The following is a 13,692-nucleotide window of genomic DNA, read 5'->3' as shown; positions in this document are numbered from 1 at the left end:
TATATGAATATAAACATGCCAGTTAACATCCATGTTATTACAATAAACATCATTTCTTACATCGTCGTCGGAGTTTCGCCCCTACCGAATGTTTTTTAAACGTAGCAATAAATGGTGTTCCTTAGGACATATCGGGGATCTGGTATGACATGGGAGTAACAACTTTTTTCTCAAAGTATCTACAAAATGCATAAACTTAAGAAGAGAATATGTAGAAATATGGACAAATATTCAATTTTTATGATGATCTAAATAATATTGAAAATAAACAGATATGTTTGTTTAAAAAATTTATGAAAAGTTCTACTTTTAAACTCCCAGTATAATACTATGTTTAACAATTTGACACTAACTTACAATTGTTAAATAGCTTTACAATAGAAATTGTTCCCGATCAAATTTCCTTGTATTTTTGTTATCAGATTATAGCTTTATTAGCCGTAACATAATCACCTGAAATTTTAAGGATTTCTAAACAAACAAAGGTCTACATATTATATCACTGTATGTAATAAAACGAAAATAAGAAATTTGGCGCTGATAATTGGGTCTATAAATAAATATGTCTTGCATGCAACAAAAGGCTTTAAGTAAAGCATCAGGAAAACTCGGAACTATACAAAAGAATGTTTATATAAAAAGTATCAATGAATGGTAAATAGCGAAAGTAATTTCCTCAAATAAACTGAAGTGTGTTACGAGTTTTAAATGGCGTTTGAAAGAAAAGAAATTATGTAGAATGAAATTTTCCAATTCACAGGGTTGACAGGAAACGAGCAAAAATAAACGGTCATCGTTCTTAAAAGAGTCACGAATTTTACGAATACATTAAAGACAGAAGACGTACACTAATGAATTTATTTGAAACGGCTCGTTAAGTTGAAAGATAAGAGTAAACTTTAAAGGTTTTCAACAAACCTAATTAAAAACGTAGATTTTCTTTTAATAGTTGATAAAAAGCCACACATTAGTTTTTCCGGGTTCAGTATACTTCTAAAAACTACTCTGCGAAGCAAAATGAAATTTATTTTATAACAGCTTGTGTATAAAAGTTTAAAATTTATTTTCAGAAAAAATGTGATAATATGTAACTGCTTAAAACTCATTTTGCAACAAAAAATATATTCTATTGCGAAAAGCATTAAATTTATACTCAATCAAATGAACTAATGTGTAAAAAATTTAATATTTATTCTCAGAGAAATGGGCTAATTAGGTAACAGAATTAAAACTCATTTTATAACGAAACAAGTTTTCTATTGTGTAAAGAATTAAAATTTTATTCAAACAAATGTATAAATACTTAACAAATTAAAATATAATCTTAGAAAAAAGCTCTAATATGTAATAGATTAAAACTCATTTTATAATGTAACAAATGTTATATTATGCATTAAATTTAAAATCAAACAAATGTACTATGTGACAAATTAAAATTTATCCTAAGAAAAAGAGTGCTAATATGTAACAGATTAAAACTTAAATTTATAATATAACAAATATTCTATTGTATAGACCATTAAAATTTAAATTCAAGCAAATGTACTAAAATGTAACAAACTAAGATTTATTTACCAAAAGTTTGCTAAAGTGTAACGAATTAAAATTTAGGTTAAACATTTTACTACTTTGTAACAAATAAGAATTCCATTCATAAGAAATGAGGTATTGTGTAAAAATGTAAACTTATTTTCAAACAAATAAGCAAATACTTAAGAAAAAATATTTTCAAATAATTATACTAGTTTATGACAAATTTATCTCCGAACAATTTCTCCGTGACTGCCAAATTTATTTTCTAAAAATGTACTAATTAGTAACAAATATGTTTCCTAAAATGTAATAAAATGTCAAAAAAAAATACTTATTTGTGTGTACTCGTAAAAAAAAATTCTTAAAAAACGTGCTAATCTGTAACAAATTTATTTTTAAGAATAAATATGCAAATAAAAACAAATTACCGTAAAAATATTAATCGCAAACTACGGTATCTAATAACGATATTTCCTAAATCCGCTTATAAAGTATGGTAATTACATAAATGGGTAATTTATATGGTAGATGGTATCTATGGTAATAACATAATTTGGTTTAATATGGTAATTTACAACATAAATTGTTATCCTTTATGTTTTATAATCTATATATCGGTATACTTTATTGCAATTGATACAATTCAAGTATATTTTCTGTTGTTGAACTAAAATTATGCTTTCTCTGACCGTCTTTAGTTTTTTTTTTCACACGAATGTCGAATTTTAAATGTAATAATATAATTTTTACCGTTGAGTTTTAAATGTTATCAAAAAATTGTTTGAATTACATCTCGGCTGCTATCCCTCAAAACAAAACACTTTTTATCAATGTAATTTAATGGAGAAACAATAATTTTTCGAAAGATGTTTATCACAACATTTTTACAACGTAAACTATTAAAGTTCCAAAAAAATAATCAAAAATAATTTTAATAAAATATTTAAAATAAAATTTCGCATTTTTCAATTTATCATACAGGCTTCTTACTATGCTTCAACAATAGAAATCCAAGGAAAACTCATGTCCTTTTTTAGAAGGCAAAATTGATTATCATATTTTGGGTCAACGTAATTTATTCACGAAATTTAAACCTGAACAATATTGTTCGAAGGTTTAATTAATTTATTTGCGAAATAAACTTTCATCAATCTTGACACGCTGACCAATTGGTAATCAATTTCATTTCGTACTTGAAGTGTTTTAAATGTCTTTAATGATATTTAATGAGACCAGTTAAATTCTATCTCTTGTTCCTGCCTTACATGTGGTCCACTAACCTGAGCTTTCTTCTTTATCTTTACTGGCTTGTTGTACCTACATTACTTTTATTGATGAGATAAAAAGCGTCATTTGATATTTAATTTGTCAATGACGTTCAGAGTGTGGAAATTAATCGCGTGTTATATAACGTTTGGTTTCGATTTCAACTTCTGACATAGTTTTTCTTCATGGACATAAGTCACAGGGTACGCCCAAATTATTCCTCCGGATGTTTATTATTATTGTTTTTCATTCGAAATGAATTTTGATTTTGTTGATTGGTTTATAATTGCGACAGATTGAACGTATTCATGACCTAGTAAATAGGATAGTAAAATATTTATGAGTATTGTCTTTCTTAAATGAGGGAATAAAGTGCCGGAATGAAATAAAATTCCCATTACTAAAATTTTTTTTGGAAATTCATTCAATAAATTTTTTAGTTATTCTAGAATATTCAAATAAAATTTGACATATTTAGTTTTTAATATAAATTGAAATTTTTTGTTTCAAACTATCCGTTTATAATTGTTACAGCATTTTTCAATAACCTAGTTGACATACCAAAATATTTTTTATTTGTAATTATTTATGAGTTTCCTGTTTTAGGTGAAAGAATGAAACATCAAAAATGTTTTACTTTTTTTAATAAAAGGAAGAAATTGTTAAATTTAAATTTGTTAAATAGAACAAATTGAACAAATTAAAAATTGTTAAATTGGACAAACTATATTCATACTTTTTATTCTAAGTATTTATGAGTTGCTTAATCTTTATCTCCATCTTAAATGAATGACGTACAGATATTGCTTTAGTTTTTTTTAAATCCGTTAATGTTATTTCTAAATAATAAAAGGAAATTAATCATTGACATATTTAAAATATGCTACGAGAAAATCTATTCATTACTTAAAAGTTTGTATAAAATATTAATTAAAAGTTTGCATAAAAATATTGTACTCAAATTCAGTTTAAAACGTATGGACATTTAGGTTTTGAACTGCAAAAACTAATAAAACAAAACATAGTAATAGAAGATAAACGTTTAGAAAATGATAAAAAGAAAAGTTATAAGACAGCCGTTTTGGTACTATGAATGCATTACATAGTCAATGCCGAGACACAGAAATTGTTGATTTAAAATTATTTTTATTGCTTATTTCAGAACTAAGTTATCACTCCTTTCATTGGTTGAAAACAAAAGTTGAAATTTTATTGCTTATTGCTAACAAATATTTTATTATTAATGTCTAAAATTTCGGAACTTTAACAAGATGATTATGATAAAAATTCAAGAGCTTCTTTTGATTTTTTTAGTATAACCTATTAAATGAATCTCTAAAGTTTTTTCACGTGAAATTTAGATAGCTTAGTTTGATGCAGATAGCTGTTAAATACAAGGTTATTCATAATTCCCTCCGGAGTTTCGAAGCGTTAGAGTAAAAAAACGAAGACGAATATGGCAAAAAAGAACATATGAAATTATTCCGAAACTACTCAAGTTTTAATTTGAGCAGTTGCCGGTAGATGGCAGTAACATGTACCACTGAAGCCAGTTGTAGTAAAGAAAAATGGCGTTTACAGACGGAAGGAATTATGAATAACCCTGTATTTAAATATTGAGAAATTTTTGAGTTACAGCCAAAAATAAATTTACATTATGGGTTACCAGGGCTTACCTGTTTGCCTCTTAAAATCTTTGCTTACTTTTTACTTGCAGGAATATGATTCTTAAAACTTATTTCAACTTAGTCTTCATTTTTTTCTTACATTCTCTTTACAACAAATTACGCAAATACTTGTCAATGCAAAATCCAATTGCGCTTTTATAGCAGAGCATTCTGTAATTGTCACTCATCTTAGACAAGGCATCTAAAGACACTATTTTATATGAAACATCGGTTTTAGGAAGCGTAATACCACCTAGAGTCTTCCAAACAAATAAAGGAGATATACATCAATTTAGCACTTTTCTTTTGAAGACCATGGTAATCTCCGGCAAATAAACGCAACCGCCATCATAGTTGTTAATTTTTCAAACGTTTCATTAGTTGACCGCCAAAACCTGAAAGGTACCATTTTGTCCCTAGTTAGATTTACGTCGCAAGTCTGATTATTGAAGCTATATAACGAGTTTTTATATAAACACTTTATTAAATTACGCGAACAGGAATCAATCACTTTTTATTAAAAGAAAAAAAGAAAGAAAAGAAAATTGCTAAGTCCCGACACTCCCCTTCATTTTCTCTTTAGGCGAAATAATTGACAAAATCCTTATATTTTAAAAAGATTTATGCTTTTTAACATCAGTATTCATGACGTCGTGGTGGGAAAAAAATGCAACTACCTTTCGAACATAATTGTTCGATTCGATCCTTATACCATAATGAGTTTGAAAACAGGTTTCATGGCTGGCGGATTTAAAGCAAGCGAAGATGTCTGGGTAGTCTGACCAGAGATGTAATTCTATTAATTATTAAGAATCGAACATAACATGATGTGGAAGTGGTTCTTGTCATTGTCATATTACACGCACTAAAGAACAAGAGTGCGTAATTCGCATCCTGAAAGTTTTGCTTACTCGTTTGCTTACTTTTTTTTTCCATAACGTGGTCTATTTATTCTAATGAAGAATTGCGGAAGTATTTCAGGGACTATAATTGATTTGATTCGGAAATATATTGTTCTTGGAGGATGTTGTTATGGAATTCAGTATTACTGACTTCTATTGTATTCGGGTAGAAAATATGTGACCTCTTTAATATTGATTAACCTTATAAATGGTAATAGTATTTTATCAGTTTAATTGTAATAGCAAACACTAAACTATACATTGTGTTAACACTTGAGAAACAATAATATTTCGTATTAAAGAAGTATTACCACGCACTGTTTTTTTCTTCTTTTGAAAATATTATTTTTTCGTCTACCGATAAGGGCCATTGCCAAATATATAAATTATAAAACATTTTTTGACTACAATTCTACAAGATATAAATAAAAATGTTTTCTTATTCTTTTAAAGGAACAGTGTTATCAAAATTAATTATTCGTGAAATAAAATTTGCGGAAAGATATGGTTGTATACACAACTAATGTTATTCCATTATATTTATATTTTCAAATAATTTTTAATTCGATTCATTGTATAGTTAATAATTTTAAGTTCGATTCATTGTATTTCATACCTGTTTCTTTATTCCAGTTTTTTAAAACAAGAAACACGAACTGCGTTCGTATAAACTATTATTCTTAGATACTGAGAATAATTACATTAACTGAAACTTAGGACAGTTTTAGATAGGCTTATTTCTCTTTGCTTTTCAGAGAAAAAAATTATGAATATTGTCTTGGAATAAAGAAGTCCAACCAATGACCTCAATCTATCACAAAATATTGAATCCTATTGTGTTATAAAAGAAGAAGATGTCGATGAATTTTACAAATATTTACTGTTTAATGTATTAACCGATGGTAGGAAATTTTAATTATTACTTGTTTCACTATGGTTAAGGACCATAATTCTTTTTGACTGAAGTGGTATTGGCTGAGGTCGTTTTTCGAAAAAATTAATGCAGCCATTTTACTGACCTAAAATTTTTTTTAAAATTTTCCTACGAATAAATCAAGTAAATTATTTTAATTAATGGCGAATAGAAAAATCACCAGAAAACATGCATACAGCTAGGGTTTTTTTTTTAAAATATAAAAAAGCAAACAAGCATTATTTTAAGTGAAATTCCATATGACAATTGGTTGAAGAAAATTAGGTTGGAAACTATATTCCACAATATACTTCTAACTCAAAAATGTTGAAATATTTCCTTTATGATCAGATTTACACTTAGATAAAATAAAAGAGGGGAAAAATTAACAAAAATGATACCCGGTTTTTAAATGCGTGATTTAACAATTCCGCTTTGACATTTAATTTTCTTGAGTTTCACATTTTTAAATAAACACAACAAAAAAAATCACTGTGAAATTAAATTAACTAAACTAACTAAATGTAATTAACTAAATTTATAAAAATTTAGCCTTGATTATTTAAAGTTTAATTTCAAGTATGATTTATTTTAAGTATGAATCATAAAAACTATTTAGTAATTATTATTTTTGCATGAATTAGATAGAAAGATTTTTGAAATTCCTTTAAAAAAACTTAAAGAGTGAAATTTTTTAACGACTTGCGCAGTTTAGCATATATTTAAATTGTTATTTATACAAAACACTGAGATAAAAATGATTTTTTTTTTAAGTTTAAAATTTCTATGATTATGATTAAGCTAAAAAAGGAAAATTAACAAGTTATTATAACGAAATACTTTTTCTCAAAGAACTTGTTTTCGGTAAAAGATTTTTAACTATGAATCAAAAACGGAAGTTGATTGCTTTCAAACACAGATCAGAATGAAACCCTAACGTATGTTTTGGCGCTTAGGTTCTAACGCAATTTAATGATAATGATTAAACTAAAAAATAAAAATTAACAAGTTATTATAATGAAATACTTTTTCTCAAAAAACTTGTTTTCAGCAAAAGATTTTTAACTAAGAATCAAAAACGGAAGTTGATTGCTTTCAAAAACAGATCAGAATGAAACCTTAACATATGTTTTGGCGCTTAGGTTCTAACGCAATTTAAGTTGTAAGAATTCAACAAAAGTATTTTTTTTTGTGTCGAATCACCAATTTTAGTTGATCGTTGGAAGAAACTTGTCGTTCATGGACATATATTAGAGTTCTTTTTTTCAAAATGAAGGTCTTTGAAGGGCACACGTGAATTAAAATGAAGTTTTGAATGTTATCTTTGCTAGACTTCATAACAAGTTTCATTTATCACACGAATCTCTTCCACTCGTGAAAAAAAGTGCAATTCGTAACTTTTGTATTTCACCACGTTCCAAAATTTTCAAAATAATTGACACTCAATATTCAGTTTATGTCTGAAACGCCTTCGCTCTATACCAATTCTTAATTACATTATGCAAAAACAAAATTTTATTTAACCATTGAGTGGCATGCAAATGAAAACTATACTCGAGAAATCGTATTTTTCCTTAATATTTGAGAATTCTTTCGTGAAATGGGGGAAAAAAATTCAGAATCGAAGTAAGACAATAAATTTTTATAAAAGTTGTTTGAGCCATGATGTGACTCCTCCACGTAGCAAGTCACATTTCGAGCTGCATTCTTATCTGCATATCAACTACAGTTTTCTTATGTTATTAGTTAGCAATGTAGAGAAGGGAAATATAGTTCATGGGCTTCAATAGCGGCACAGCTCAAAAAATCANTTGTATTCGGCTGGAAAATATGTGACCTCTTTAATATTGATTAACCTTATAAATGGTAATAGTATTTTATCAGTTTAATTGTAATAGCAAACACTAAACTATACATTGTGTTAACACTTGAGAAACAATAATATTTCGTATTAAAGAAGTATTACCACGCACTGTTTTTTTCTTCTTTTGAAAATATTATTTTTTCGTCTACCGATAAGGGCCATTGCCAAATATATAAATTATAAAACATTTTTTGACTACAATTCTACAAGATATAAATAAAAATGTTTTCTTATTCTTTTAAAGGAACAGTGTTATCAAAATTAATTATTCGTGAAATAAAATTTGCGGAAAGATATGGTTGTATACACAACTAATGTTATTCCATTATATTTATATTTTCAGATAATTTTTAATTCGATTCATTGTATAGTTAATAATTTTAAGTTCGATTCATTGTAGTTCATACCTGTTTTTTTTATTCCAGTTTTTTAAAACAAGAAACACGAACTACGTTCGTATAAACTATTATTCTTAGATACTGAGGATAATTACATTAACTGAAACTTAGGGCAGTTTTAGGTAAGCTAATTTTTCGTTGCTTTTCAGAGAAAAAAATAATGAATATTGTCTTGGAATAAAGAAGTCCAACCAGTGACCTTAATCTATCACAAAATATTGATTCCTATTGTGGTATAAAAGACGAAGATGTCGATGAATTTTTCAAATATATACTGTTCTGAACGATGGTAGGAAATTTAAATTATTACTTGTTTCACGATGGTTAAGGATCATAATTCTTTTCCACTGAAATGGTGTTGGTTAAGGTCGTTTTTTGAAAAAAAATAATGTTGCCATTTTACTGACCTAAAATTATTTTTTAAATTTTCCTGCGAATAAATCAAGTAAATAAATTAAATTAATCGCAGATAGAAAAATCACAAGAAAACATGCATACAGCTAAGATTTAAAAAAAAAAAGAAAGAAAAAAACATCATTTAAAGTGAAATTCCATATGGCAATTGGTTGAAGAAAATTAGGTTGGAAACTATATTCCACAATGTACTTCTAACTCAAAAATGTTGAAATATTTCCTTTATGATCAGATTTGCTCGTAGATAAAATAAAAGAGGGGAAAAATTAGCGAAAATGATACCCGGTTTTTAAATGTGTAATTTAACAATTCCGCTTTGCCATTTAATTTTCTTGAGTTTCACATTTTTGAATGAACAAANAAAAAAAAAAAAAAAAAAAAAAAAAAAAAAAAAAAAAAAAAAAAAAATTACTGCAAAACTAAATTAGCAAAACTACCTAAATGTAATTAACCAAATTTATGAAAATTTAGACTTGATTATTTAAAGTTTAATTTTAAGTATGATTTTTTTTTCAAGTATGAATCATAAAAACTATTTTGTAATTATTATTTTTGTATATATTGGATAGAATGTTTTTTGAAATTCCATTAAAAAAAACTTAAAGAGTGAAATTTTTTAATGCCTTGCGTAGTTTATATATTTATTTAAATTTTTATTTAAACAAAACACTGAGACAAAAATAATTTTTTTATGTTTAAAACTTCTATGATGATGATTAAACTAAAAAATAAAAATGAACAAATTATTATAACGAAATACTTTTTCTCAAAGAACTTGTTTTCAGTGAAAGATTTTTAACTAAGAATCAAAACTGAAAGTTAATTGCTTTCAAAAATAGATCAGAATGAGACCCTAATTTTGGCGCTTAGTTTCTAACGCAATTTAAGTTATAAGAATTCAACAAAATTGTTTTTTTTTTTTTTTGTGTCGAATCACCAATTTTAGTTGATTGTTGGAAAAAACTTATCGTTCATAGACATATATTAGAGTTCTTTTTTTTTCAAAATGAAGGTCTTTGAAGGGCACACGTGAATTGAAACGAAATTTTGAATGTTATCTTTGCTAGACTTCATAACAAGTTTCCTTTATCACACGAATCTCTTCCGCTCTAAAAAAAAAGCACAATTTTTTACTTTTGTATTTCACCACGTTCCGAAATTTTCAAAATAATTGAAGATCAATATTCAATTTATGTCCGAAACGCCTTCGCTCTGTACCAATTCTTAATTACATTATGCAAAAACAAAATTTTATTTAACCATTGAGTGGCATGCAAATGAAAACTACACTTCCGTATTTTTCTTTAATATTTGAGAATTCTTTCGTCAAATGGGGAAAAAAATTCAGAATCAAAGTAAGACAACTAATTTTTATAAGAGTTGTTTGACTCCTACGCGTAGCAAGTCACATTTCGAGCTGCATTCTTATCTGCGTATCAACTACAGTTTTCTTATGTTATTCGTTAGCAAAACAATATAGAGAAGGGAAATATAGTTCATGGGCTTCAATAGCGGCACAATTCAAAAAATCAAGTTTTGCGATAAGGGGGATTAAAGTTTTCATTGCTAAGCAAAATGCATAAGAAATGCTTTCGTTTGCTTAAACGAAGATTACTTTCAAGTTGAATTATGAGTTGTGCAAGTATTGCTGCTGAAAGAATCTGTATTTTCCTATTTACACCTGTTCTTAGTCCAAAACTCGTGTTTTTTGAGTTGTGCCACTATTGTAGCCCATGAGCGATAAGTACAATTGCCAAAGTGTGATTGCCTATTAGTGCAATTGCCAAAGAATTTTAGACATTAATTTTGAAAGCGTCCTATGTAAATATGTGGATTTACTGTTAAATAAGGGAGAAACATTCTCCCAGCATGCTCATTTGAGTATTACCATAGGGTTTTACTTTATTTTATTAACGGTATTGAACAGATGACCCAATTCTAAGTGTACGACCTTGTAATTTTAAACCTAACACAGAAGGGAAGGTAACTTCTGGATCAAGAATTGGGACAAACTAGCCTTCCTGGAGGACTTTTTGATGAAATTAACCCGCATTTGTGTTAAATGGAGAGGGAAACCACGAAAACCTCCCACGGTTACTCAACAGCAAGATTATTCTAAAACTGTTGTTAGTGCGAGCTAGGAGCAGAATTCGTATCAACCAGATACTAGGATTTAAAACTGGGTCACTTCATTGGGAGACAAACTCTCGATCCTTTGAGCCACTGCGGATAACCATAGAGTTTTAGAAATTATTCATGAGTGCGTCCAACATTATTAGCTAGGGAAATGGTGAAACTATGTATAAGAAAAATCTTGCCAATTTGTGCAACCACCAGAAAAGTTTAGAGAATATTCCTGTAATCTTAATATTATTATTAGCTATCGAAACAGTGTATAGGAGAGAAGCATTCTCTAAAAATTTTCCATTTGTGTAACTGACGAATAATTCAACAGATTGATCTTGAAAGAAGCTTTGCAATATTTTTAAGGCCCCATAATTGTATTCTTTTTGTTATGTTTTGTTTTTCCTTAAAAGTTGTTCACTTGATTTTTTATTATTTATCTAAGCACAAAGCAAAGTTTGAGTTTTTATTATTTATTATATCACAAAGCAATTAATGATCTTCCTTATTGATTTTCTTTTCTTAAAAATGCACTTTTTTTTTTCAACTTGTTCCACCGAAATGTGACTTAAACAGTGGTTCCTAAAAAGTGCTCCTTGGAAACGTAGGATTCTGTGAACAGATAAAAAGTTTTTCGAGACTTAGGACTTTTTATTAACCTGTTATAACAATATTTATATCACAGCAATAAGCCATAATTCGTTTAAAATTTTGGTGGTTCATATGAAATAATTTATGTAAAATATCAACGAAAAAACTCATCGAGTTTTCAAATTTAAAGCAAAACAATAAATTCAAAATACAAAAAATTGTGTTGCTCTGATTACTATCTACAACATAATAAACAGATTTTTTTTTAAAACCATAATTTATTTAATTTCATTCTTTTTCAAGAGACCAAGAACGATTATATCTAATTAATTCCTCTCATAAAGCGTTTTCAAAATAATTAATAGTTCTTTTTATTTATTTAGAGATGCCATTGAACCTTTTCTTATATAAAGTAGGGATTCTGCCAAAAGAAAATTCTGACACAGAAGGTTCCATTGCCGAAAAAATTTGCAGCCACTGACACTTCATCTCCCAAACGAAATTAACTGATACAGTCGTGGGGACGAGGATAAAAAAATCTTAAATTTGATTTTAATCCTTTTTATTTAATTTTCCCAAATGAACTGATGATGGATATTTATTCTACTGAGAACTATATTTCGATACATGTAAAATACAAGACCGCCAGCCAATTGCAGTTCGAGTTAAAGCATCTGGTATTTCAGATTCTTGATTAATTTTTTCTGTCAAAAGTGTGCCCTTACAATTCTGAAATCAACAGTTTCTGATAGGTATTTAAATATTCCTAGCAACAATTTTACCTCGTCCCCTGTTGGGGTCTAAATTGGCTCAATATGGGTCCTATATGAATATGCACCATGTCTAGAGTTATTGGTCCTATATAGAGCCAATATCGGCCTATATGAGACCGATAAAAAGTATATATTGGCTAAATTAAGGGGTTTAATGACAATTAAATATGGGGTGACTCTAACAACTATATATAGGGATAATATTGGGTGCAAAGTGGCTGTAAATTATCGGCTGAATCGGTTAATTCTATATATGATCAATATCGGAAAATATCGTCTCTTTACATCCTTATTGAGCCTATAAATTCGGGAATATTTTCCCGAATGAGGGGCCAAATTATTTTGCCTATACTATATGCAGCTGTCTGTTTTGAGACTTTTAATCTTTGTTTTTACGAAATTAACATTAAAAGAATCTTTTAGCGTCATCTAAATTGGTTTTCATCAGTTTAAAGTTTAATAAAAACAGAATTTAAAAATCTAAAAACTGAGAAACTTGTAGTTTTAAATTGCTTACTCAAAACTAAAAATCTCAGAATTTTATTGTTTTAAAGTTTTGAGAAAAAATCCATAGAATTTCTAAAAATTATCAAGCACAATATCTCTTAATCAAAAGAAGGAAAAAAATTCTGTTTTTTTGAAGGTATAGTGTTGACTAATAATACTATATCAACAAAAGTTTACTAAGTTCAAAAAATATGCAGAAAACACGAATCAAAAATCAACCTTAAACCCAAGATGGCGAGGGCAGAGACCAGTTAAGGTCTTCGAACTTAATTAATGCATCTCAGGCGTTGTTAATGCATCTCATTATGTATCGCAAGTTACTATATCTCATACGTAGGTGTAACGCAAGTTTTTAAACTATTTGTTCAAGTGCACCTAAAAAATAAAAAAATGTTAGTTGTTTTAAGATATTGATTTAAGAGGCTGATTTTCAAGGGGACAGTGAAAACAAATAATTTGTCATATTAAATCTTCAATTCAAAAAAAATCTTTGGAAGATGTGATAGTGAAAAATCGTAATGTTTATTCTTTTTAAAAGGAATGTAAATTATTATAATGATAATTCAAATATTTTATTTCAGAGATAGAAATTTATTTTAATCTTAAAATTTTCTTTGAGAAACTTACCTGTTAAAATTAGATAACTATTTGATTACATGCTACTGAAATATATTTTGGCATTTTCTTAACAAAAAAAAGAAAAAAAAGGAACTGCTAACAAAAATTTTTCTTCTTGTTCG

The 13,692-nt window shown here is 27.5% G+C and overlaps 1 protein-coding gene across 4 annotated transcripts in view; it reads right to left on the bottom strand.

The window, feature by feature from the left end:
- The window catches only part of LOC107453699 (hephaestin-like protein), a 96,100-nt gene that overhangs the window by 62,208 nt on the left and 20,200 nt on the right, over positions 1-13,692 (bottom strand). The window contains exon 1 of one of the 4 annotated variants that reach the window (XM_071177540.1): positions 4,476-4,891. The exons of the other annotated variants lie outside the window; for them this stretch is intronic. The gene's annotated coding sequence lies outside the window, so the exon portion shown is untranslated. Of the gene's footprint in view, positions 1-4,475; positions 4,892-13,692 lie in introns of those variants that run through there. 4 annotated transcript variants of the gene reach the window in all.

Source organism: Parasteatoda tepidariorum, chromosome 2, assembly GCF_043381705.1.
Source record: "Parasteatoda tepidariorum isolate YZ-2023 chromosome 2, CAS_Ptep_4.0, whole genome shotgun sequence".
In the NCBI taxonomy this organism is placed as follows: Eukaryota; Metazoa; Arthropoda; class Arachnida; order Araneae; family Theridiidae; genus Parasteatoda; species Parasteatoda tepidariorum.
This window is presented reverse-complemented; position numbering and strand designations above follow the sequence as displayed.